The 20,652-nt window shown below is 48.1% G+C and overlaps 1 protein-coding gene across 2 annotated transcripts in view; it reads right to left on the bottom strand.

Annotated features, from left to right (window-relative positions):
* Positions 1-20,374, bottom strand: part of VIL1 (villin 1) — a 224,678-nt gene extending 204,304 nt beyond the window's left edge. Inside the window, exons 1-2 of one of the 2 annotated variants that reach the window (XM_063933914.1) lie at positions 20,336-20,374; positions 19,059-19,215 (exon numbers count right to left, since the gene is read on the bottom strand). The gene's annotated coding sequence lies outside the window, so the exon portion shown is untranslated. Of the gene's footprint in view, positions 1-19,058; positions 19,216-20,097; positions 20,228-20,335 lie in introns of those variants that run through there. The other variant, XM_063933915.1, reaches the window with a different exon arrangement.
* Positions 20,375-20,652: the final 278 nt, after the last annotated feature.

Consider the following 20,652-nt stretch of genomic DNA (forward strand, 5'->3'; position numbering starts at 1 on the left):
TTTCAAATATATCAAGGGTTTTAACAAAGTCCAGGAGGGAAACATTCTCCAAATGAAGAGAAGCAATAGGACACGAGGACATGCACTGAGGCTGGAGGGGGGGAGGTTCAGGGGAAATTTGCGGAAAAATTATTTCACAGAAAGGGTAGTGGACAAGTGGAATAGCCTCCCATCAGAGGTGGTAGAGGCTAAGACAGTAGAGCAATTTAAACATGCATGGGATAGACATAAGGATATCCTTACAAAGAAATAAGGATCAAATAAGGTTAGAGATAAAAATAATGTAAAAAAAAAAAAAAAAGGGGGCAGACTAGATGGGCCAAGTGGTTCTTATCTGCCGACAAATTCTATGTTTCTATGTTAATGAGCATAAGGAGCTCTAATGTGTGGCGTAACGTGTAGAAGGAGTTCTACTGTGTGGCGTAACATGTATAAGGAGCTCTACTCTGTGTGGCGTAACGTGTATAAGGAGTACTATTGTGTGGCGTAACGTGTAGAAGGAGCTCTACTGTGTGGCATAAAGTGTATAAAGAGTTCTACTGTGTGACGTAACATGTATAAGGAGCTCTACTGTGTGGCGTAATGTGCATAAGGAGTGTGGACACACACCTCTTCCCCACAAAACTGCAACCTATCTTCTCTAACGTCCTAGAGGATGCTGGGGACTCCGTAAGGACCAAGGGGATAGACGGGCTCCGCAGGAGACATGGGCACTTTAAGAAAGAATTTAGTTCCTGGTGTGCACTGGCTCCTCCCTCTATGCCCCTCCTCCAGACCTCAGTTTGATACTGTGCCCAGACGAGCTGGGTGCTTTTCAGTGAGCTCTCCTGAGTTTACTGATAGAAAGTATTTTGTTAGGTTTTTTATTTTCAGGGAGCTCTGCTGGCAACAGACTCCCTGCATCGTGGGACTGAGGGGAGAGAAGCAGCCCTACTCTCTGAAGCTAGGTCCTGCTTCTTAGGCTACTGGACACCATTAGCTCCAGAGGGATTGGTACGCAGGATCTTACCCTCGCCGTCCGTCCCGGAGCCGCGCCGCCGTCCCCCTCGCAGAGCCGGAAGATAGAAGCCGGGTGAGTATGAGAAGAAAAGAAGACTTCAGAGGCGGCAGAAGACTTCATGATCTTCACTGAGGTAACGCACAGCACTGCAGCTGTGCGCCATTGCTCCCACACACCTCACATACTCCGGTCACTGTAAGGGTGCAGGGCGCAGGAGGGGGGGCGCCCTGGGCAGCAATATAAACCTCTTATTTGGCAAAAGGAGCATATATACAGCTGGACACTGTATATATGCACGAGCCCCCGCCAATTTTACACTTTTAGCGGGACAGAAGCCCGCCGTCGAGGGGGCGGGGCTTCTCCCTCAGCACTCACCAGCGCCATGTTTTTCTCCACAGCACCGCTGAGAGGAAGCTCCCCGGACTCTCCCCTGCTTATACCACGGTAGAAGAGAGGGTTTTAAAGAAGAGGGGGGGCACATAATTCGGCGCAGATAATAACAGCGCTACTGGGTAAAAATTAAATTGCGGTGTTTTTTCCTGGGTCATATAGCGTTGGGGGGTGTGCTGGCATACTCTCTCTCTGTCTCTCCAAAGGGCCTTGTGGGGGAATTATCTCCAGATGAGCATTCCCTGAGTGTGTGGTGTGTCGGTACGTGTGTGTCGACATGTCTGAGGTAAAAGGCTCTCCTAAGGAGGAGATGGAGCAAATGTGTGTGTGAGTGGTGTCTCCGTCGACAACGCCGACACCTGATTGGATATGTGAAATAAAGTGCTGAAGTAAATTTATTGCACAAAAGATTAGAGTACAGACAGTGAATCTACACAGGTCTGTCCCTATGTCACACTGACCTTCAGAGTCTCACAATGCTCACTATCCAAAATAATAGACACTGATATCGACACGGAGTCTGACTCCAGTGTCGACTACGATAATGCAAAGTTACAGCCAAAACTGGCAGAAAAGTATTCAATATATGATTATTGTAATAAAAGATGTTTTGCATATCACTGATGACTCATCTGTCCCTGATACGAGGGTACACATGTTTAAGGGGAAGAAAGCTGAGGTAAATTTCCCTCCTCTCATTAAGAAAAAGAGCGGGAATCTCCAGACAAGAAGCTGCAGCTTCCCAAAAAGAATTCTCAGGGAGTATCCTTTCCCTACTAGGGCCAGGATACGATGGGAATCTTCCCCTAGGGTGGACAAAGCTTTGTCACGTTTACCCAAAAGGTAGCGCTGACGTAACAGCTATCCTCAGGGATCCTGCAGATAGCTTGCAGTAAAAGTACTTTGAAGTCCATTTACACACATTCTGGTACACTATTTAGACCGGCGATTGTGTCGGCATTGGTTTATAGCGCTGTAGCAGCGTGGACAGATACCTTATCAGCGGAGATTGAAACCCTAGATAAGGATATCATGGTATTGACCCTAGTATATGTATATATATATATATATATAAAAGATGCTGTCTTATACAGGTTGAGTATCCCATATCCAAATATTCCGAAATACGGAATATTCCGAAATACGGACTTTTTTGAGTGAGAGTGAGATAGTGAAACCTTTGTTTTATGATGGCTCAATGTACACAAACTTTGTTTAATACACAAAGTTATTAAAAATATTGTATTAAATGTCCTTCAGGTTGTGTGTATAAGGTGTATATGAAACATAAATGAATTGTGTGAATGTACACACACTTTGTTTAATGCACAAAGTTATAAAAAATATTGGCTAAAATTACCTTCAGGCTATGTGTATAAGGTGTATATGAAACATAAATGCATTTTGTGCTTAGATTTAGGTCCCAACACCATGATATCTCATTATGGTAGGCAATTATTCCAAAATACGGAAAAATCCCATATCCAAAATACCTCTGGTCCCAAGCATTTTGGATAAGGGAGACTCAACCTGTATATATATTAGTGATGAGCGGGTTCGGTTCCTCGGAAACCGAACCCCCCCCGAACTTCACCCATTTTACACGGGTCCGAGGCATACTCGGATTCTCCCGTATGGCTCGGTTAACCAGAGCGCGCCCGAACGTCATCATCCCGCTGTCGGATTCTCGCGAGATTCGGATTCTATATAAGCAGCCGCGCGTCACCGCCATTTTCACTCGTGCATTGGAAATGTTAGGGAGAGGACGTGGCTGGCGTCCTCTCCGTTTATTAATGTTGATGCAAATATTTGTGCTTATTGCTTAATTGTGGGGACTGGGGAGCAGCTGTATTATATAGGAGGAGTACAGTGCAGAGGTTTGCTGACAGTGACCACCAGTATACGTTGTCTGCCTGAAAAACACTCCATATCTGTGCTCAGTGTGCTGCATATATCTGTGCTCACACTGCTTAATTGTGGGGACTGGGGAGCAGCTGTATTATATAGGAGGAGTACAGTGCAGAGTTTTGCTGACAGTGACCACCAGTATACGTTGTCTGCCTGAAAAACACTCCATATCTGTGCTCAGTGTGCTGCATATATCTGTGCTCACTAGGGATGTGCACTTGAAATTTTTCGGGTTTTGTGTTTTGGTTTTGGGTTCGGTTCCGCGGCCGTGTTTTGGGTTCGACCGCGTTTTGGCAAAACCTCACCGAATTTTTTTTGTCGGATTCGGGTGTGTTTTGGATTCGGGTGTTTTTTTCAAAAAACCCTAAAAACAGCTTAAATCATAGAATTTGGGGGTCATTTTGATCCCAAAGTATTATTAACCTCAAAAACCATAATTTCCATTCATTTTCAGTCTATTCTGAATACCTCACACCTCACAATATTATTTTTAGTCCTAAAATTTGCACCGAGGTTGCTGGATGACTAAGCTAAGCGACCCTAGTGGCCGACACAAACACCTGGCCCATCTAGGAGTGGCACTGCAGTGTCACGCAGGATGGCCCTTCCAAAAAACACTCCCCAAACAGCACATGACGCAAAGAAGAAAAAAAGAGGCGCAATGAGGTAGCTGTGTGAGTAAGATAAGCGACCCTAGTGGCCGACACAAACACCTGGCCCATCTAGGAGTGGCACTGCAGTGTCACGCAGGATGGCCCTTCCAAAAAACACTCCCCAAACAGCACATGACGCAAAGAAGAAAAAAAGAGGCGCAATGAGGTAGCTGTGTGAGTAAGATAAGCGACCCTGGTGGCCGACACAAACACCTGGCCCATCTAGGAGTGGCACTGCAGTGTCACGCAGGATGGCCCTTCCAAAAAACACTCCCCAAACAGCACATGACGCAAATAAAAATGAAAGAAAAAAGAGGTGCAAGATGGAATTGTCCTTGGGCCCTCCCACCCACCCTTATGTTGTATAAACAGGACATGCACACTTTAACCAACCTATCATTTCAGTGACAGGGTCTGCCACACGACTGTGACTGAAATGACGGGTTGGTTTGGACCCCCACCGAAAAAGAAGCAATTAATCTCTCCTTGCACAAACTGGCTCTACAGAGGCAAGATGTCCACCTCATCATCATCCTCCGATATATCACCGTGTACATCCCGCTCCTCACAGATTATCAATTCGTCCCCACTGGAATCCACCATCTCAGCTCCCTGTGTACTTTGTGGAGGCAATTGCTGCTGGTCAATGTCTCCACGGAGGAATTGATTATAATTCATTTTAATGAACATCATCTTCTCCACATTTTCTGGAAGTAACCTCGTACGCAGATTGCTGACAAGGTGAGCGGCGGCACTAAACACTCTTTCGGAGTACACACTTGTGGGAGGGCAACTTAGGTAGAATAAAGCCAGTTTGTGCAAGGGCCTCCAAATTGCCTCTTTTTCCTGCCAGTATAAGTACGGACTGTCTGACGTGCCTACTTGGATGCGGTCACTCATATAATCCTCCACCATTCTTTCAATGGTGAGAGAATCATATGCAGTGACAGTAGACGACATGTCCGTAATCGTTGGCAGGTCCTTCAGTCCGGACCAGATGTCAGCATCAGCAGTCGCTCCAGACTGCCCTGCATCACCGCCAGCGGGTGGGCTCGGAATTCTGAGCCTTTTCCTCGCACCCCCAGTTGCGGGAGAATGTGAAGGAGGAGATGTTGACAGGTCGCGTTCCGCTTGACTTGACAATTTTGTCACCAGCAGGTCTTTGAACCCCAGCAGACTTGTGTCTGCCGGAAAGAGAGATCCAAGGTAGGTTTTAAATCTAGGATCGAGCACGGTGGCCAAAATGTAGTGCTCTGATTTCAACAGAGTGACCACCCGTGAATCCTTGTTAAGCGAATTAAGGGCTCCATCCACAAGTCCCACATGCCTAGCGGAATCGCTCCCTTTTAGCTCCTCCTTCAATGCCTCCAGCTTCTTCTGCAAAAGCCTGATGAGGGGAATGACCTGACTCAGGCTGGCAGTGTCTGAACTGACTTCACGTGTGGCAAGTTCAAAAGGTTGCAGAACCTTGCACAACGTTGAAATCATTCTCCACTGCGCTTGAGACAGGTACATTCCACCTCCTATATCGTGCTCAATTGTATAGGCTTGAATGGCCTTTTGCTGCTCCTCCAACCTCTGAAGCATATAGAGGGTTGAATTCCACCTCGTTACCACTTCTTGCTTCAGATGATGGCAGGGCAGGTTCAGGCGTTTTTGGTGGTGCTCCAGTCTTCTGTACGTGGTGCCTGTACGCCGAAAGTGTCCCGCAATTCTTCTGGCCACCGACAGCATCTCTTGCACGCCCCTGTCGTTTTTTAAAAAATTCTGCACCACCAAATTCAAGGTATGTGCAAAACATGGGACGTGCTGGAATTTGCCCATATTTAATGCACACACAATATTGCTGGCGTTGTCCGATGCCACAAATCCACAGGAGAGTCCAATTGGGGTAAGCCATTCCGCGATGATCTTCCTCAGTTGCCGTAAGAGGTTTTCAGCTGTGTGCGTATTCTGGAAACCGGTGATACAAAGCGTAGCCTGCCTAGGAAAGAGTTGGCGTTTGCGAGATGCTGCTACTGGTGCCGCCGCTGCTGTTCTTGCGGCGGGAGTCCATACATCTACCCAGTGGGCTGTCACAGTCATATAGTCCTGACCCTGCCCTGCTCCACTTGTCCACATGTCCGTGGTTAAGTGGACATTGGGTACAACTGCATTTTTTAGGACACTGCTGAGTCTTTTTCTGACGTCCGTGTACATTCTCGGTATCGCCTGCCTAGAGAAGTGGAACCTAGATGGTATTTGGTAACGGGGGCACACTGCCTCAAGAAATTGTCTAGTTCCCTGTGAACTAACGGCGGATACCGGACGCACGTCTAACACCAACATAGTTGTCAAGGCCTCAGTTATCCGCTTTGCAACAGGATGACTGCTATGATATTTCATCTTCCTCGCAAAGGACTGTTGGACAGTCAATTGCTTGGTGGAAGTAGTAAAAGTGGGCTTACGACTTCCCCTCTGGGATGACCATCGACTCCCAGCAGCAACAACAGCAGCGCCAGCAGCAGTAGGCGTTACACGCAAGGATGCATCGGAGGAATCCCAGGCAGGAGAGGACTCGTCAGAATTGCCAGTGACATGGCATGCAGGACTATTGGCATTCCTGGGGAAGGAGGAAATTGACACTGAGGGAGTTGGTGGGGTGGTTTGCGTGAGCTTGGTTACAAGAGGAAGGGATTTACTGGTCAGTGGACTGCTTCCGCTGTCGCCCAAAGTTTTTGAACTTGTCACTGACTTATTATGAATGCGCTGCAGGTGACGTATAAGGGAGGATGTTCCGAGGTGGTTAACGTCCTTACCCCTACTTATTACAGCTTGACAAAGGCAACACACGGCTTGACAAATGTTGTCCGCATTTCTGGTGAAATACTTCCACACCGAAGAGCTGATTTTTTTGGTATTTTCACCTGGCATGTCAACGGCCCTATTCCTCCCACGGACAACAGGTGTCTCCCCGGGTGCCTGACTTAAACAAACCACCTCACCATCAGAATCCTCCTTGTCAATTTCCTCCCCAGCGCCAGCAACACCCATATCCTCCTCATCCTGGTGTACTTCAACACTGACATCTTCAATCTGACTATCAGGAACTGGACTGCGGGTGCTCCTTCCAGCACTTGCAGGGGGCGTGCAAATGGTGGAAGGCGCATGCTCTTCACGTCCAGTGTTGGGAAGGTCAGGCATCGCAACCGACACAATTGGACTCTCCTTGTGGATTTGGGATTTCGAAGAACGCACAGTTCTTTGCGGTGCTTTTGCCAGCTTGAGTCTTTTCAGTTTTCTAGCGAGAGGCTGAGTGCTTCCATCCTCATGTGAAGCTGAACCACTAGCCATGAACATAGGCCAGGGCCTCAGCCGTTCCTTGCCACTCCGTGTGGTAAATGGCATATTGGCAAGTTTACGCTTCTCCTCCGACAATTTTATTTTAGATTTTGGAGTCCTTTTTTTACTGATATTTGGTGTTTTGGATTTTACATGCTCTGTACTATGACATTGGGCATCGGCCTTGGCAGACGACGTTGCTGGCATTTCATCGTCTCGGCCATGACTAGTGGCAGCAGCTTCAGCACGAGGTGGAAGTGGATCTTGATCTTTCCCTAATTTTGGAACCTCAACATTTTTGTTCTCCATATTTTAATAGGCACAACTAAAAGGCACCTCAGGTAAACAATGTAGATGGATGGATACTAGTATACTTATGGATGGACGAGCGACTGCCGACACAGAGGTAGCTACAGCCGTGGACTACCGTACTGTGTCTGCTGCTAATATAGACTGGATGATAAGGAGATGAAATTAATATATATATATATATAATATCACTAGTACTGCAGCCGGACAGGTATATATATTTATTATGTAATGACTGAAGACGGACCTGCTGGACACTGTCAGCTCAGCAGCACCGCAGACTGCTACAGTAAGCTACTATAGTAGTATGTATAAAGAAGAAAAAAAAAAAAAAACCACGGGTAGGTGGTATACAATTATGGATGGACGAGCGACTGCCGACACAGAGGTAGCTACAGCCGTGGACTACCGTACTGTGTCTGCTGCTAATATAGACTGGATGATAATGAGATGAAATCAATATATATTATATCACACTAGTACTGCAGCCGGACAGGTAGATATATTTATTATGTAATGACTGATGACGGACCTGCTGGACACTGTCAGCTCAGCAGCACCGCAGACTGCTACAGTAAGCTACTATAGTAGTATGTATAAAGAAGAAAGAAAAAAAAAAACCACGGGTAGGTGGTATACAATTATGGATGGACGAGCGACTGCCGACACAGAGGTAGCTACAGCCGTGGACTACCGTACTGTGTCTGCTGCTAATATAGACTGGATGATAATGAGATGAAATCAATATATATATATATAATATCACTAGTACTGCAGCCGGACAGGTATATATATTTATTATGTAATGACTGATGACGGACCTGCTGGACACTGTCAGCTCAGCAGCACCGCAGACTGCTACAGTAAGCTACTATAGTAGTATGTATAAAGAAGAAAGAAAAAAAAACCACGGGTAGGTGGTATACAATTATGGATGGACGAGCGACTGCCGACACAGAGGTAGCTTCAGCCGTGGACTACCGTACTGTGTCTGCTGCTAATATAGACTGGATGATAATGAGATGAAATCAATATATATTATATCACACTAGTACTGCAGCCGGACAGGTAGATATATTTATTATGTAATGACTGATGACGGACCTGCTGGACACTGTCAGCTCAGCAGCACCGCAGACTGCTACAGTAAGCTACTATAGTAGTATGTATAAAGAAGAAAGAAAAAAAAACCACGGGTAGGTGGTATACAATTATGGATGGACGAGCGACTGCCGACACAGAGGTAGCTACAGCCGTGGACTACCGTACTGTGTCTGCTGCTAATATAGACTGGATGATAATGAGATGAAATCAATATATATATATATAATATCACTAGTACTGCAGCCGGACAGGTATATATATTTATTATGTAATGACTGATGACGGACCTGCTGGACACAGTCAGCTCAGCAGCACTGCAGACTGCTACAGTAAGCTACTATAGTAGTATGTATAAAGAAGAAAGAAAAAAAAAAAACCACGGGTAGGTGGTATACAATATTATATATATATTATATACAATTATATATATATATATATATATATATATATGGGGAGGTCTTGCACTCTCACAGTAATAGTGTCAACTGCTGGGGTGCCTATCAGGATCCAGTCACAGAGGGGACTGGGCCCATAGTACAGTACAGGAAATCCCACTTTCGTGGGAAAAGATAGCACTCTCCAGACTAAATATTAAATAAAGTCAAAAGGTAATTTAATGAAAAAAGTAGTCTCACAGTTCATATGAAGTATCAAACGAACTCCGTTAGTGTCCAACGTTTCGGTCCCCAGCGGTTTCCCTGCAATGCTGATTAGAAGTTGAACTGCTGTCACTGCTGATTGTTACTTTTCCTTGAAAAAGGCCCCCGCTGGGGACCGAAACGTTGGACACTAACGGAGTTCGTTTGATACTTCATATGAACTGTGAGACTACTTTTTTCATTAAATTACCTTTTGACTTTATTTAATATTTAGTCTGGAGAGTGCTATCTTTTCCCACGAAAGTGGGATTTCCTGTACTATATATATATATATATATATATATATATATATATTAAACTGGTGGTGACTGGTGGTCAGGTCACTGGTCACACTATCAGCAACTTGCAAGTAGTACTCCTAAGCAGACAATCACAATATATATTATACTGGTGGTCAGTGTGGTCACAATGGCAGTGTGGCACTCTGGCAGCAAAAGTGTGCACTGTACGTTATATGTACTCCTGAGTCCTGCTCTCAGACTCTAACTGCTCCCCACTGTCAGTGTCTCCCCCACAAGTCAGATAATATACAATCACACTATCTATCACTTCAGCAAGTAACTAGTACTCCTCCTAATGCTCCCCAAAATTACTACTGTGTCTCTCTCTACTGTCTTACTCTCTTCTCTATAAACGGAGAGGACGCCAGCCACGTCCTCTCCCTATGAATCTCAATGCACGTGTGAAAATGGCGGCGACGCGCGGCTCCTTATATAGAATCCGAGTCTCGCGATAGAATCCGAGCCTCGCGAGAATCCGACAGCGGGATGATGACGTTCGGGCGCGCTCGGGTTAACCGAGCAAGGCGGGAAGATCCGAGTCGCTCGGCCCCGTGTAAAAAAACATGAAGTTCGGGCGGGTTCGGATTCCGAGGAACCGAACCCGCTCATCCCTAGTGCTCACACTGCTTTATTGTGGGGACTGGGGACCACCAGTATATTATATAGGAGGAGTACAGTGCAGAGTTTTGCTGACAGTGACCACCAGTATACGTTGTCTGCCTGAAAAACACTCCATATCTGTGCTCAGTGTGCTGCATATATCTGTGCTCACACTTCTATATTGTGGGGACTGGGGACCAGTAGTATTATATAGGAGGAGTACAGTGCAGTTTTGCTGACAGTGACCACCAGTATACGTTGTCTGCCTGAAAAACACTCCATATCTGTGCTCAGTGTGCTGCATATATCTGTGCTCACACTGCTTTATTGTGGGGACTGGGGACCACCAGTATATTATATAGGAGGAGTACAGTGCAGAGTTTTGCTGACAGTGACCACCAGTATACGTTGTCTGCCTGAAAAACACTCCATATCTGTGCTCAGTGTGCTGCATATATCTGTGCTCACACTGCTTTATTGTGGGGACCAGCAGTATTGTATAGGAGGAGTACAGTGCAGAGTTTTGCTGACAGTGACCACCAGCATACGTTGTCTGCCTGAAAAACACTCCATATCTGTGCTCAGTGTGCTGCATATATCTGTGCTCACACTGCTTTATTGTGGGGACTGGGGACCACCAGTATATTATATAGGAGGAGTACAGTGGAGAGTTTTGCTGACCAGTCACCACCAGTATACGTTGTCTGCCTGAAAAACACTCCATATCTGTGCTCAGTGTGCTGCATATATCTGTGTTCACACTGCTTTATTGTGGGGACTGGGGACCAGCAGTATTATATAGGAGGAGTACAGTGCAGAGTTTTGCTGACAGAGACCACCAGTATATATAGCAGTAAGGTACGGAAGGCCACTGCTCTACCTACCTCTGTGTCGTCAAGTATACTATCCATCTAGATTCTATACCTGTGGTGCATTTTAGTTTTGCAGTTTGCTGACAGTGACCACCAGTATATATAGCAGTACGGTACGGAAGGCCACTGCTCTACCTACCTCTGTGTTGTCAAGTATACTATCCATCTAGATTCTATACCTGTGGTGCATTTTAGTTTTGCAGTTTGCTGACAGTGACCACCAGTATATATAGCAGTACGGTACGGAAGGCCACTGCTCTACCTACCTCTGTGTCGTCAAGTATACTATCCATCTAGATTCTATAACTGTGGTGCATTTTAGTTTTGCAGTTTGCTGACACAGTGACCACCAGTATATATAGCAGTACGGTACGGAAGGCCACTGCTCTACCTACCTCTGTGTCGTCAAGTATACTATCCATCCATACCTGTGGTGCATTTCAGTTGTGCGCAGTATATATAGTAGTAGGCCATTGCTATTGATACTGGCATATAATTCCACACATTAAAAAATGGAGAACAAAAATGTGGAGGTTAAAATAGGGAAAGATCAAAATCCACTTCCCCCTCGTGCTGAAGCTGCTGCCACTAGTCATGGCCGAGACGATGAAATGCCATCAACGTCGTCTGCCAAGGCCGATGCCCAATGTCATAGTAGAGAGCATGTAATATTCAAAAAACAAAAGTTCAGTAAAATGACCCAAAATTCAAAATTGAAAGCGTCTGATGAGAAGCGTAAACTTGCCAATATGCCATTTACGACACGGAGTGGCAAGGAACGGCTGAGGCCCTGGCCTATGTTCATGGCTAGTGGTTCAGATTCACATGAGGATGGAAGCACTCATCCTCTCGCTAGAAAAATGAAAAGACTTAAGCTGGCAAAAGCACAGCAAAGAACTGTGCGTTCTTCTAAATCACAAATCCCCAAGGAGAGTCCAATTGTGTCGGTTGCGATGCCTGACCTTCCCAACACTGGACGGGAAGAGCTTGCGCCTTCCACCATTTGCACGCCCCCTGCAAGTGCTGGAAGGAGCACCCGCAGTCCAGTTCCTGATAGTCAAATTGAAGATGTCACTGTTGAAGTACACCAGGATGAGGATATGGGTGTTGCTGGCGCTGGGGAGGAAATTGACAAGGAGGATTCTGATGGTGAGGTGGTTTGTTTAAGTCAGGCACCCGGGGAGACACCTGTTGTCCGTGGGACGAATATGGCCATTGACATGCCTGGTCAAAATACAAAAAAAATCACCTCTTCGGTGTGGAATTATTTCAACACAAATGCGGACAACAGGTGTCAAGCCGTGTGTTGCCTTTGTCAAGCTGTAATAAGTAGGGGTAAGGACGTTAACCACCTAGGAACATCCTCCCTTATACGTCACCTGGTCCGCATTCATCAGAAGTCAGTGACAAGTTCAAAAACTTTGGATGACAGCGGAAGCAGTCCACTGACCAATAAATCCCTTCCTCTTGTAACCAAGCTCCTGCAAACCACACCACTAACTCCCTCAGTGTCAATTTCCACCTTACACAGGAAAGCCAATAGTCCTGCAGGCCATGTCACTGGCAAGTCTGACGAGTCCTCTCCGGCCTGGGATTCCTCCGATGCATCCTTGAGTGTAATGCCTACTGCTGCTGGCGCTGCTGTTGTTGCTGCTGGGAGTCGATCGTCATCCCAGAGGGGAAGTCGGAAGACAACTTGTACTACTTCCAGTAAGCAATTGACTGTCCAACAGTCCTTTGCGAGGAAGATGAAATATCACAGCAGTCATCCTGCTGCAAAGCGGATAACTCAGGTCTTGTCAGCCTGGGTGGTGAGAAACGTGGCTCCGGTATCCACCGTTAATACACAGGCAACTAGAGACTTGTTTGAGGTACTGTGTCCCCGGTACCAAATACCATCTAGGTTCCATTTCTCTAGGCAGGCGATACCGAAAATGTACACAGACGTCAGAAAAAGAGTCACCAGTGTCCTAAAAAATGCAGTTGTACCCAATGTCCACTTAACCACGGACATGTGGACAAGTGGAGCAGGGCAGACTCAGGACTATATGACTGTGACAGCCCACTGGGTAGATGTATTGCCTCCCGCAGCAAGAACAGCAGCGGCGGCACCAGTAGCAGCATCTCGCAAACGCCAACTAGTTCCTAGGCAGGCTACGCTTTGTATCACCGCTTTCCATAAGAGGCACACAGCTGACAACCTCTTACGGAAACTGAGGAACATTATCGCAGAATGGCTTACCCCAATTGGACTCTCCTGGGGATTTGTGACATCGGACAACGCCACCAATATTGTGCGTGCATTACATCTGGGCAAATTCCAGCACGTCCCATGTTTTGCACATACATTGAATTTGGTGGTGCAGAATTATTTAAAAAATGACAGGGGCGTGCAAGAGATGCTGTCGGTGGCCCGAAGAATTGCGGGCCACTTTCGGCATTCAGGCACCGCGTGCCGAAGACTGGAGCACCAGCAAACAGTCCTGAACCTGCCCTGCCATCATCTGAAGCAAGAGGTGGTAACGAGGTGGAATTCAACCCTCTATATGCTTCAGAGGATGGAGGAGCAGCAAAAGGCCATTCAAGCCTATACATCTGCCCACGATATAGGCAAAGGAAGGGGAATGCACCTGACTCAAGCGCAGTGGAGAATGATTTCAACGTTGTGCAAGGTTCTGCAACCCTTTGAACTTGCCACACGTGAAGTCAGTTCAGACACTGCCAGCCTGAGTCAGGTCATTCCCCTCATCAGGCTTTTGCAGAAGAAGCTGGAGACATTGAAGGAGGAGCTAAAACAGAGCGATTCCGCTAGGCATGTGGGACTTGTGGATGGAGCCCTTAATTCGCTTAGCCAGGATTCACGGGTGGTCAATCTGTTGAAATCAGAGCACTACATTTTGGCCACCGTGCTCGATCCTAGATTTAAAACCTACTTTGTATCTCTCTTTCCGGCAGACACAAGTCTGCAGAGGTTCAAAGACCTGCTGGTGAGAAAATTGTCAAGTCAAGCGGAACGTGACCCGTCAACATCTCCTCCTTCACATTCTCCCGCAACTGGGGGTGCGAGGAAAAGGCTAAGAATTCCGAGCCCACCCGCTGGCGGTGATGCAGGGCAGTCTGGAGCGAGTGCTGACATCTGGTCCGGACTGAAGGACCTGGCAACGATTACTGACATGTCGTCTACTGTCACTGCATATGATTCTGTCACCATTGAAAGAATGGTGGAGGATTATATGAGTGACCGCATCCAAGTAGGCACGTCAGACAGTCCGTACGTATACTGGCAGGAAAAAGAGGCAATTTGGAGGCCCTTGCACAAACTGGCTTTATTCTACCTAAGTTGCCCTCCCTCCAGTGTGTACTCCGAAAGAGTGTTTAGTGCAGCTGCTCACCTTGTCAGCAATCGGCGTACGAGGTTACTTCCAAAAAATGTGGAGAAGAGGATGTACATCAAAATGAATTATAATCAATTCCTCCGTGGAGACATTCACCAGCAATTGCCTCCAGAAAGTACACAGGGATCTGAGAAGGTGGATTCCAGTGGGGACGAATTAATAATCTGTGAGGAGGGGGATGTACACAGTGAAAGGGGTGAGGAATCGGAGGATGATGATGAGGTGGACATCTTGCCTCTGTAGAGCCAGTTTGTGCAAGGAGAGATTGATTGCTTCTTTTTCGGTGGGGGCCCAAACCAACCAGTCATTTCAGTCACAGTCGTGTGGCAGACCCTGTCGCTCAAATGATGGGTTCGTTAAAGTGTGCATGTCCTGTTTATACAACATAAGGGTGGGTGGGAGGGCCCAAGGACAATTCCATCTTGCACCTCTTTTTTCTTTCATTTTTCTTTGCATCATGTGCTGTTTGGGGACAATTTTTTTGAAGTGCCATCCTGCCTGACACTGCAGTGCCACTCCTAGATGGGCCTGGTGTTTGTGTCGGCCACTTGTGTCGCTTAGCTTAGTCACACAGCGACCTTGGTGCGCCTCTTTTTTTCTTTGCATCATGTGCTGTTTGGGGACAATTTTTTTGAAGTGCCATCCTGCCTGACACTGCAGTGCCACTCCTAGATGGGCCAGGTGTTTGTGTCGGCCACTTGTGTCGCTTAGCTTAGCCATCCAGCGACCTCGGTGCAAATTTTAGGACTAAATATAATATTGTGAGGTGTTCAGAATAGACTGAAAATGCATGTAAATTATGGTTATTGAGGTTAATAATACTATGGGATCAAAATGACCCCCAAATTCTATGATTTAAGCTGTTTTTGAGGGTTTTTTGTAAAAAAAACACCTGAATCCAAAACACACCCGAATCCGACAAAAACTTTTCAGGGAGGTTTTGCCAAAACGCGTCCGAATCCAAAACACGGCCGCGGAACCGAATCCAAAACCAAAACACAAAACCCGAAAAATTTCCGGTGCACATCACTAATATATATAAAACATGCCCAAAGAGACATTAGTCTACTGGGTTCTAGAGTCAACGCTATGTCGATTTCTGCTAGAAGTGTCCTGTGGAACATACAATGGACAGGTGATGCCGACTAAAAGACATATGGAAGGTTTACCTTACAAGGCTGAGGAATTGTGTGGAGAAGGGCTCTCGGACCTGGTCTCCACAGCTATAGTTGGTAATTCTGATCTTTTGCCTTATATTCCCTCACAGCCTAAGAAAGCACGACATTATCAAATGCAGTCCTTTCGGTCGCAGAATAACAAGAAAGTACGAGGTGCGTCCTTTCTTACCAGAGGTAAGGGTACAGGGCACAGCTAGTTCCCAGGAACAGAAGTCCTCCCCAGCCTCTACTACATGCAACGCATGACGCTGGAGCTCCGCTAAGGGAGTCCGCCCCAGTGGGAGCACGTCTTCGACTCTTCAGCCACATCTGAGTTCACTCACAGGTGGTTCCCGGGGCAATAAAAAATTGTTTCTCAGGGTTACAAGCTGGAATTCGAAAGGTGCCTCCTCGCCGGTTTTTCCTTATTGGACCTACCGGCTTCTCCCCCAGGAAGGGAGATAATATTAAATACAATTCACACATTGTATCTCCAACAGGTGGTGCTCAAGGTTCCCCTCCTGCAACAAGGAAGGCGATATGACTCAACCTTGGCTGTAGTCCCGAAACCGTACGGTTCGGTCAGACCTATTTTTAAAACTAAAATCTCTGAACCTATACGGGAAAAGGTTCAAATTTAAAGTGGAATCGCCCAGAGCGATCATCGCCAGCCTGGAAGGGGGGGATTTGATGGTGTATCTAAACATAAAGGCTGCATACCTTCATGTTCCCATTTATCCACCCCATCAGGCGTACCTGACAATTGCGGTACAGGATTGTCATGACCAATTTCAGGGTGATTGGCGGAAATAATGGTGCTCCTACGCAAGCAAGGAGTCACAGTTGTCCCATACTTGGACGATCTCCTAATAAGGGCGAGATCAAAAGAGCAGTTGTTGAACAGCGTGTCACTTTTGCTGAAGGTGTCACAGCAACACGGCTGGATTCTCAATTTCCCGAGGTCACAGTTGGTTTCTATAACTCGCCTGCCCTTCTTGGGTATGATTCTGGATACACACCAGAAATGGGTTTACCTTCAGATAGAGAAGGCCCAGGAACTCATGACTCTAGTCAGGGACCTATTGAAACCAAGACAGGTGTCAGTGCATCACTGCACTCGAGTCCTGGGAAAAACATTCCCTTCAGCAGGTTCCATGCGAGGACTTTCCAATGGGACCTACTGGACAAGTGGTCCGGGTCACATCTACAGATTCATCAGTTGATCACCCTATCCCCCAGGGCCAGGGTATCTCTCCTGTGGTGGCTGCAGAGTGCTCACCTTCTAGAGGGCCGCAGATTCGGCATTCAGGACTAGATCCTGGTGACCACGGACGCGAGCCTCCGAGGCTGGGGAGCAGTCACACAGGGAAGAAATTTCCAAGGTCTTTGGTCAAGTCAAGAGACTTGTCTTCACATCAACATATTGGAACTAAGGGCCATATACAACGCCCTACGTCAAGCGGAGACCTTTCTTCGCGACCAATCGGTTCTGATCCAGTCAGACAACGTCACCGCAGTAGCTCATGTAAACCGCCAAGGCGGCACGAGAAGCAGAGTGGCGATGGCGAAAGCCACCAGAATTCTTCGCTGGGCGGAGAATCATGTAAGAGCACTGTCAACAGTGTTCATTCCGGAAGTGAACAACTGGGAAGCAGACTTCCTCACCAGACATACGTCCTGGAGAGTGGAGACTTCATCAGGAGGTCTTCGCACAGATTGCAATTCGGTGGGGACTGCCACAGATAGACAGGATGGCGTCCCGCCTCAACAAAAAGCTGCAGAGTTATTGCGCCTGGTCAAGAGACCCTCAGGCAGTAGCGGAAGACGCCCTAGTGACACCGTGGGTGTTCCAGTCAGTCTATGTATTTCCTCCTCTTCCTCTCATACCCAAGGGTTGAGAATAATAAGAAAAAGGAGGAGTGAGAACAATCCTCATTGTTCCAAATTGGCCACGAAGGATCTGGTATCCGGATCTGCAGGAAATGCTTACAGAAAATCCGTGGCCTCTTCCTCTAAGGCAGGACCTGTTGCAACAGGGCCCATGTCTGTTCCAAGACTTACCCCGGCTGCGTTTGACGGCATGGCGGTTGAACGCCGGATCCTAGCGGAAAAAGGCATTCCAGATGAGGTCATTCCTACGCTGATAAAGGCTAGGAAGAACGTGACATCTTAACATTATCACCGTATATGGCGAATATATGTTTCCTGGTGTGAGGCCAGGAATGCTCCTACGGAAGAATTCCATCTGGGCCGTTTCCTTCACTTCCTACAAACTGGAGTGAATTTGGGCCTAAAACTTAGGCTCCATTAAGGTTCAGATTTCGGCCGTATCCATTTTCTTTCAAAAAGAGTTGGCTTCTCTACCAGAAGTTCAGACGTTTGTAAAAGGAGTGCTGCGTATCCAGCCTCCTTTTGTGCCTCCGGCGGCACCTTGGGATCTTAACGTGGTGTTAAGTTTCCTAAAGTTACACCAGTGACGTGCGGTGAGGTCTTTGGCTGGGGAGGCACATATATATCTCCATCTGCCCCCTCTCTCACTTGAGATGTGTGTTAAGGCCAGAGTGTAGGTGCCGCTCAGGGCCGGTGCAAGGGTGTTCGGCGCCCTCCCTCCCTTAACTCATAAAGGGACAGCGTGCATCACAAAAGAGGGGTGTGGTCTCCCAAGGAAGGGGCGTGGACACAATAGCACCTGAGAACAGTACCTCCAATTCAAATTACGCCACACTGTAGCGCAATCTTATTCACATTACACTGTATGCAGGCAGGAACGCTGAGGGGGAGATATAGGGAGAGTGAGGGCAGGGACGCTGACGGGGAGGGTGAGGGCAGGGACGCTGAGGGGGAAATACAGGGAGGGTGAGGGCAGGGACGCTTAGGGGGAGATACAGGGAGGGTGAGGGCAGGGACGCTGACGGGGAGGGTGAGGGCAGGGACGCTTAGGGGAGATACAGGGAGAGTGAGGGCAGGGACGCTGAGGAGGAGATACAGGGAGAGTGAGGGCAGGGACGCTGAGGGGGAGATACAGGGAGGGTGAGGGCAGGGACGCTTAGGGGGAGATACAGGGAGGGTGAGGGCAGGGACGCTGAGGGGGGAGATACTGGGAGGGTGAGGGCAGGGATGCTGACGGGGAGTTAGAGGGCAAGTGAGGGTAGGGATGCTGAGAGGGAGTTACAGGGAGGGTGCGAGCATGGACGCTACTGGGGTGTTATAGGGAGAGTAAGTGCATGGGTGTTAGAGGAAGGGTGAGGGTAGGGACGCTGACAAGGAGTTAGAGGGATCATGAGGGGCGAGTTACAGGGAGGGTAAGGGCAGTAGAACTGAAGAGGGAGTTACAGGGAGGGTGAGGACAGGGGCCTAAAAAATTGATTAGAATAAACAAATGCTCTAAATCCCCCCAACCGTCACTTACCAGATATGTGCAGTGCCTCCTCACTTCTTCAGTCTGTCACACGTGGGTCTCTATCAGTGATTGTGCAGGACAGGACTCGGAGCTGATAGTGTGGTTTCCGCTCACCACCGGCAAAGCTCTTGACTGTGGGCTGGGTCTGGATCCCATCTTTATGTGCCTGGGGGGGTACATGTCACACACTTTGGTTAGAGGGGGGGTACACGGCACACACTTTAGCTAGAGCGGGGGACACGGCACACACTTTAGCTAGGAGGGGGAGGGGGGGACATGGCACACACTTTAGTTAGAGGGGGGACACGGCACACACTTTAGTTAGGAGGGGGTGGGGGGACATGGCACACACTTTAGTTAGTAGGGGGAGGGGGGGACACGGCACACACTTTAGTTAGAGGGGGACACACGACACACACTTTAGTTAGGAGGGGGGACATGACACATACTTTAGTTAGTAGGGGGAGGGGGGGGACACGGCACACACTTTAGTTAGGAGGGGGTGGGGGGACATGACACACACTTTAGTTAGTAGGGAAAGGGGGGGGGACACGGCACACACTTTAGTTAGAGGGGGGGACACGACACACACTTTAGTTAGGAGGGGGGGTATGGCACACACTTTAGTTAGGAGGGGGGGGTATGGCACACACTTTAGTTAGTAGGGGGAGGCGGGACACGGCGCACACTTTATTTAGGGGGGGGACACAGCACACACTTTAGTTAGGAGGGGGAGGGGGGACACAGCACACACTTTAGTTAGAGGGGGGGACACGGGACACACTTTAGTTAGGAGGGGGGGACATGGCACACACTTTAGTTAGGAGGGGGAGGAGGGGGGACATGGCAAACACTTTAGTTAGGGGGGGACATGACACACTTTAGTTAGGAGGGGGAGGGGGGGACACGTGGCAAACACTTTAGTTAGGGGGGGACATGACATACACTTTAGTTAGGAGGGGGAGGGGGGGGACATGGCAAACACTTTAGTTAGGGGGGGACATGACATACACTTTAGTTAGGAGGAGGAGAGAGACATGGCACATACTTTAGTTAGTAGGGGGAGGGGGGGACACAGTAGACAGATCTGCCGTTCCGCTCTCCCCCCTCCACCCTGTACCGCTGCTGGTGCGCCCCATGTCTTCCGCTCTCCCCCCCTCCTGCTGCACTGTGTCTTCCGCTCTGCCTGCCTGTGTGTGACAGGCGTCGGTCCGGCAGCGGCAGCAAGGACAGTGCCGCTCTAGTCAGCGCCGCATCTCGGCGTCCCGGCGCCGCCGCAGCAATACCTGACGGGTCTCGTCGCTTCTCCTGCCCGCATCTATGTGATTGGACCAGCGGATCAAGCACTGGATCCGCTGTCCAATCACCGGTGCCTCGCTAGCAGGGGCGTGCTTTCCCTGCCAGCGAGGCACTTGTATAAGCGCCGCATTCCCCTTCTTTTTGAATGGGCTTTTACAGCCCAGCGCATGGCCCCGCCCCCTGCTTTGTCCCCGTTTCCACTGGCTACGGGAGGCACTAGCTATTAGTGCCTCCCAAACTAATTACATGGACTACAATGATTATAATAATATAAAGTGGATACATATGACACCGAATGTGTCAT

Source organism: Pseudophryne corroboree, chromosome 7 (genome assembly GCF_028390025.1).
Source record: "Pseudophryne corroboree isolate aPseCor3 chromosome 7, aPseCor3.hap2, whole genome shotgun sequence".
In the NCBI taxonomy this organism is placed as follows: domain Eukaryota; kingdom Metazoa; phylum Chordata; class Amphibia; order Anura; family Myobatrachidae; genus Pseudophryne; species Pseudophryne corroboree.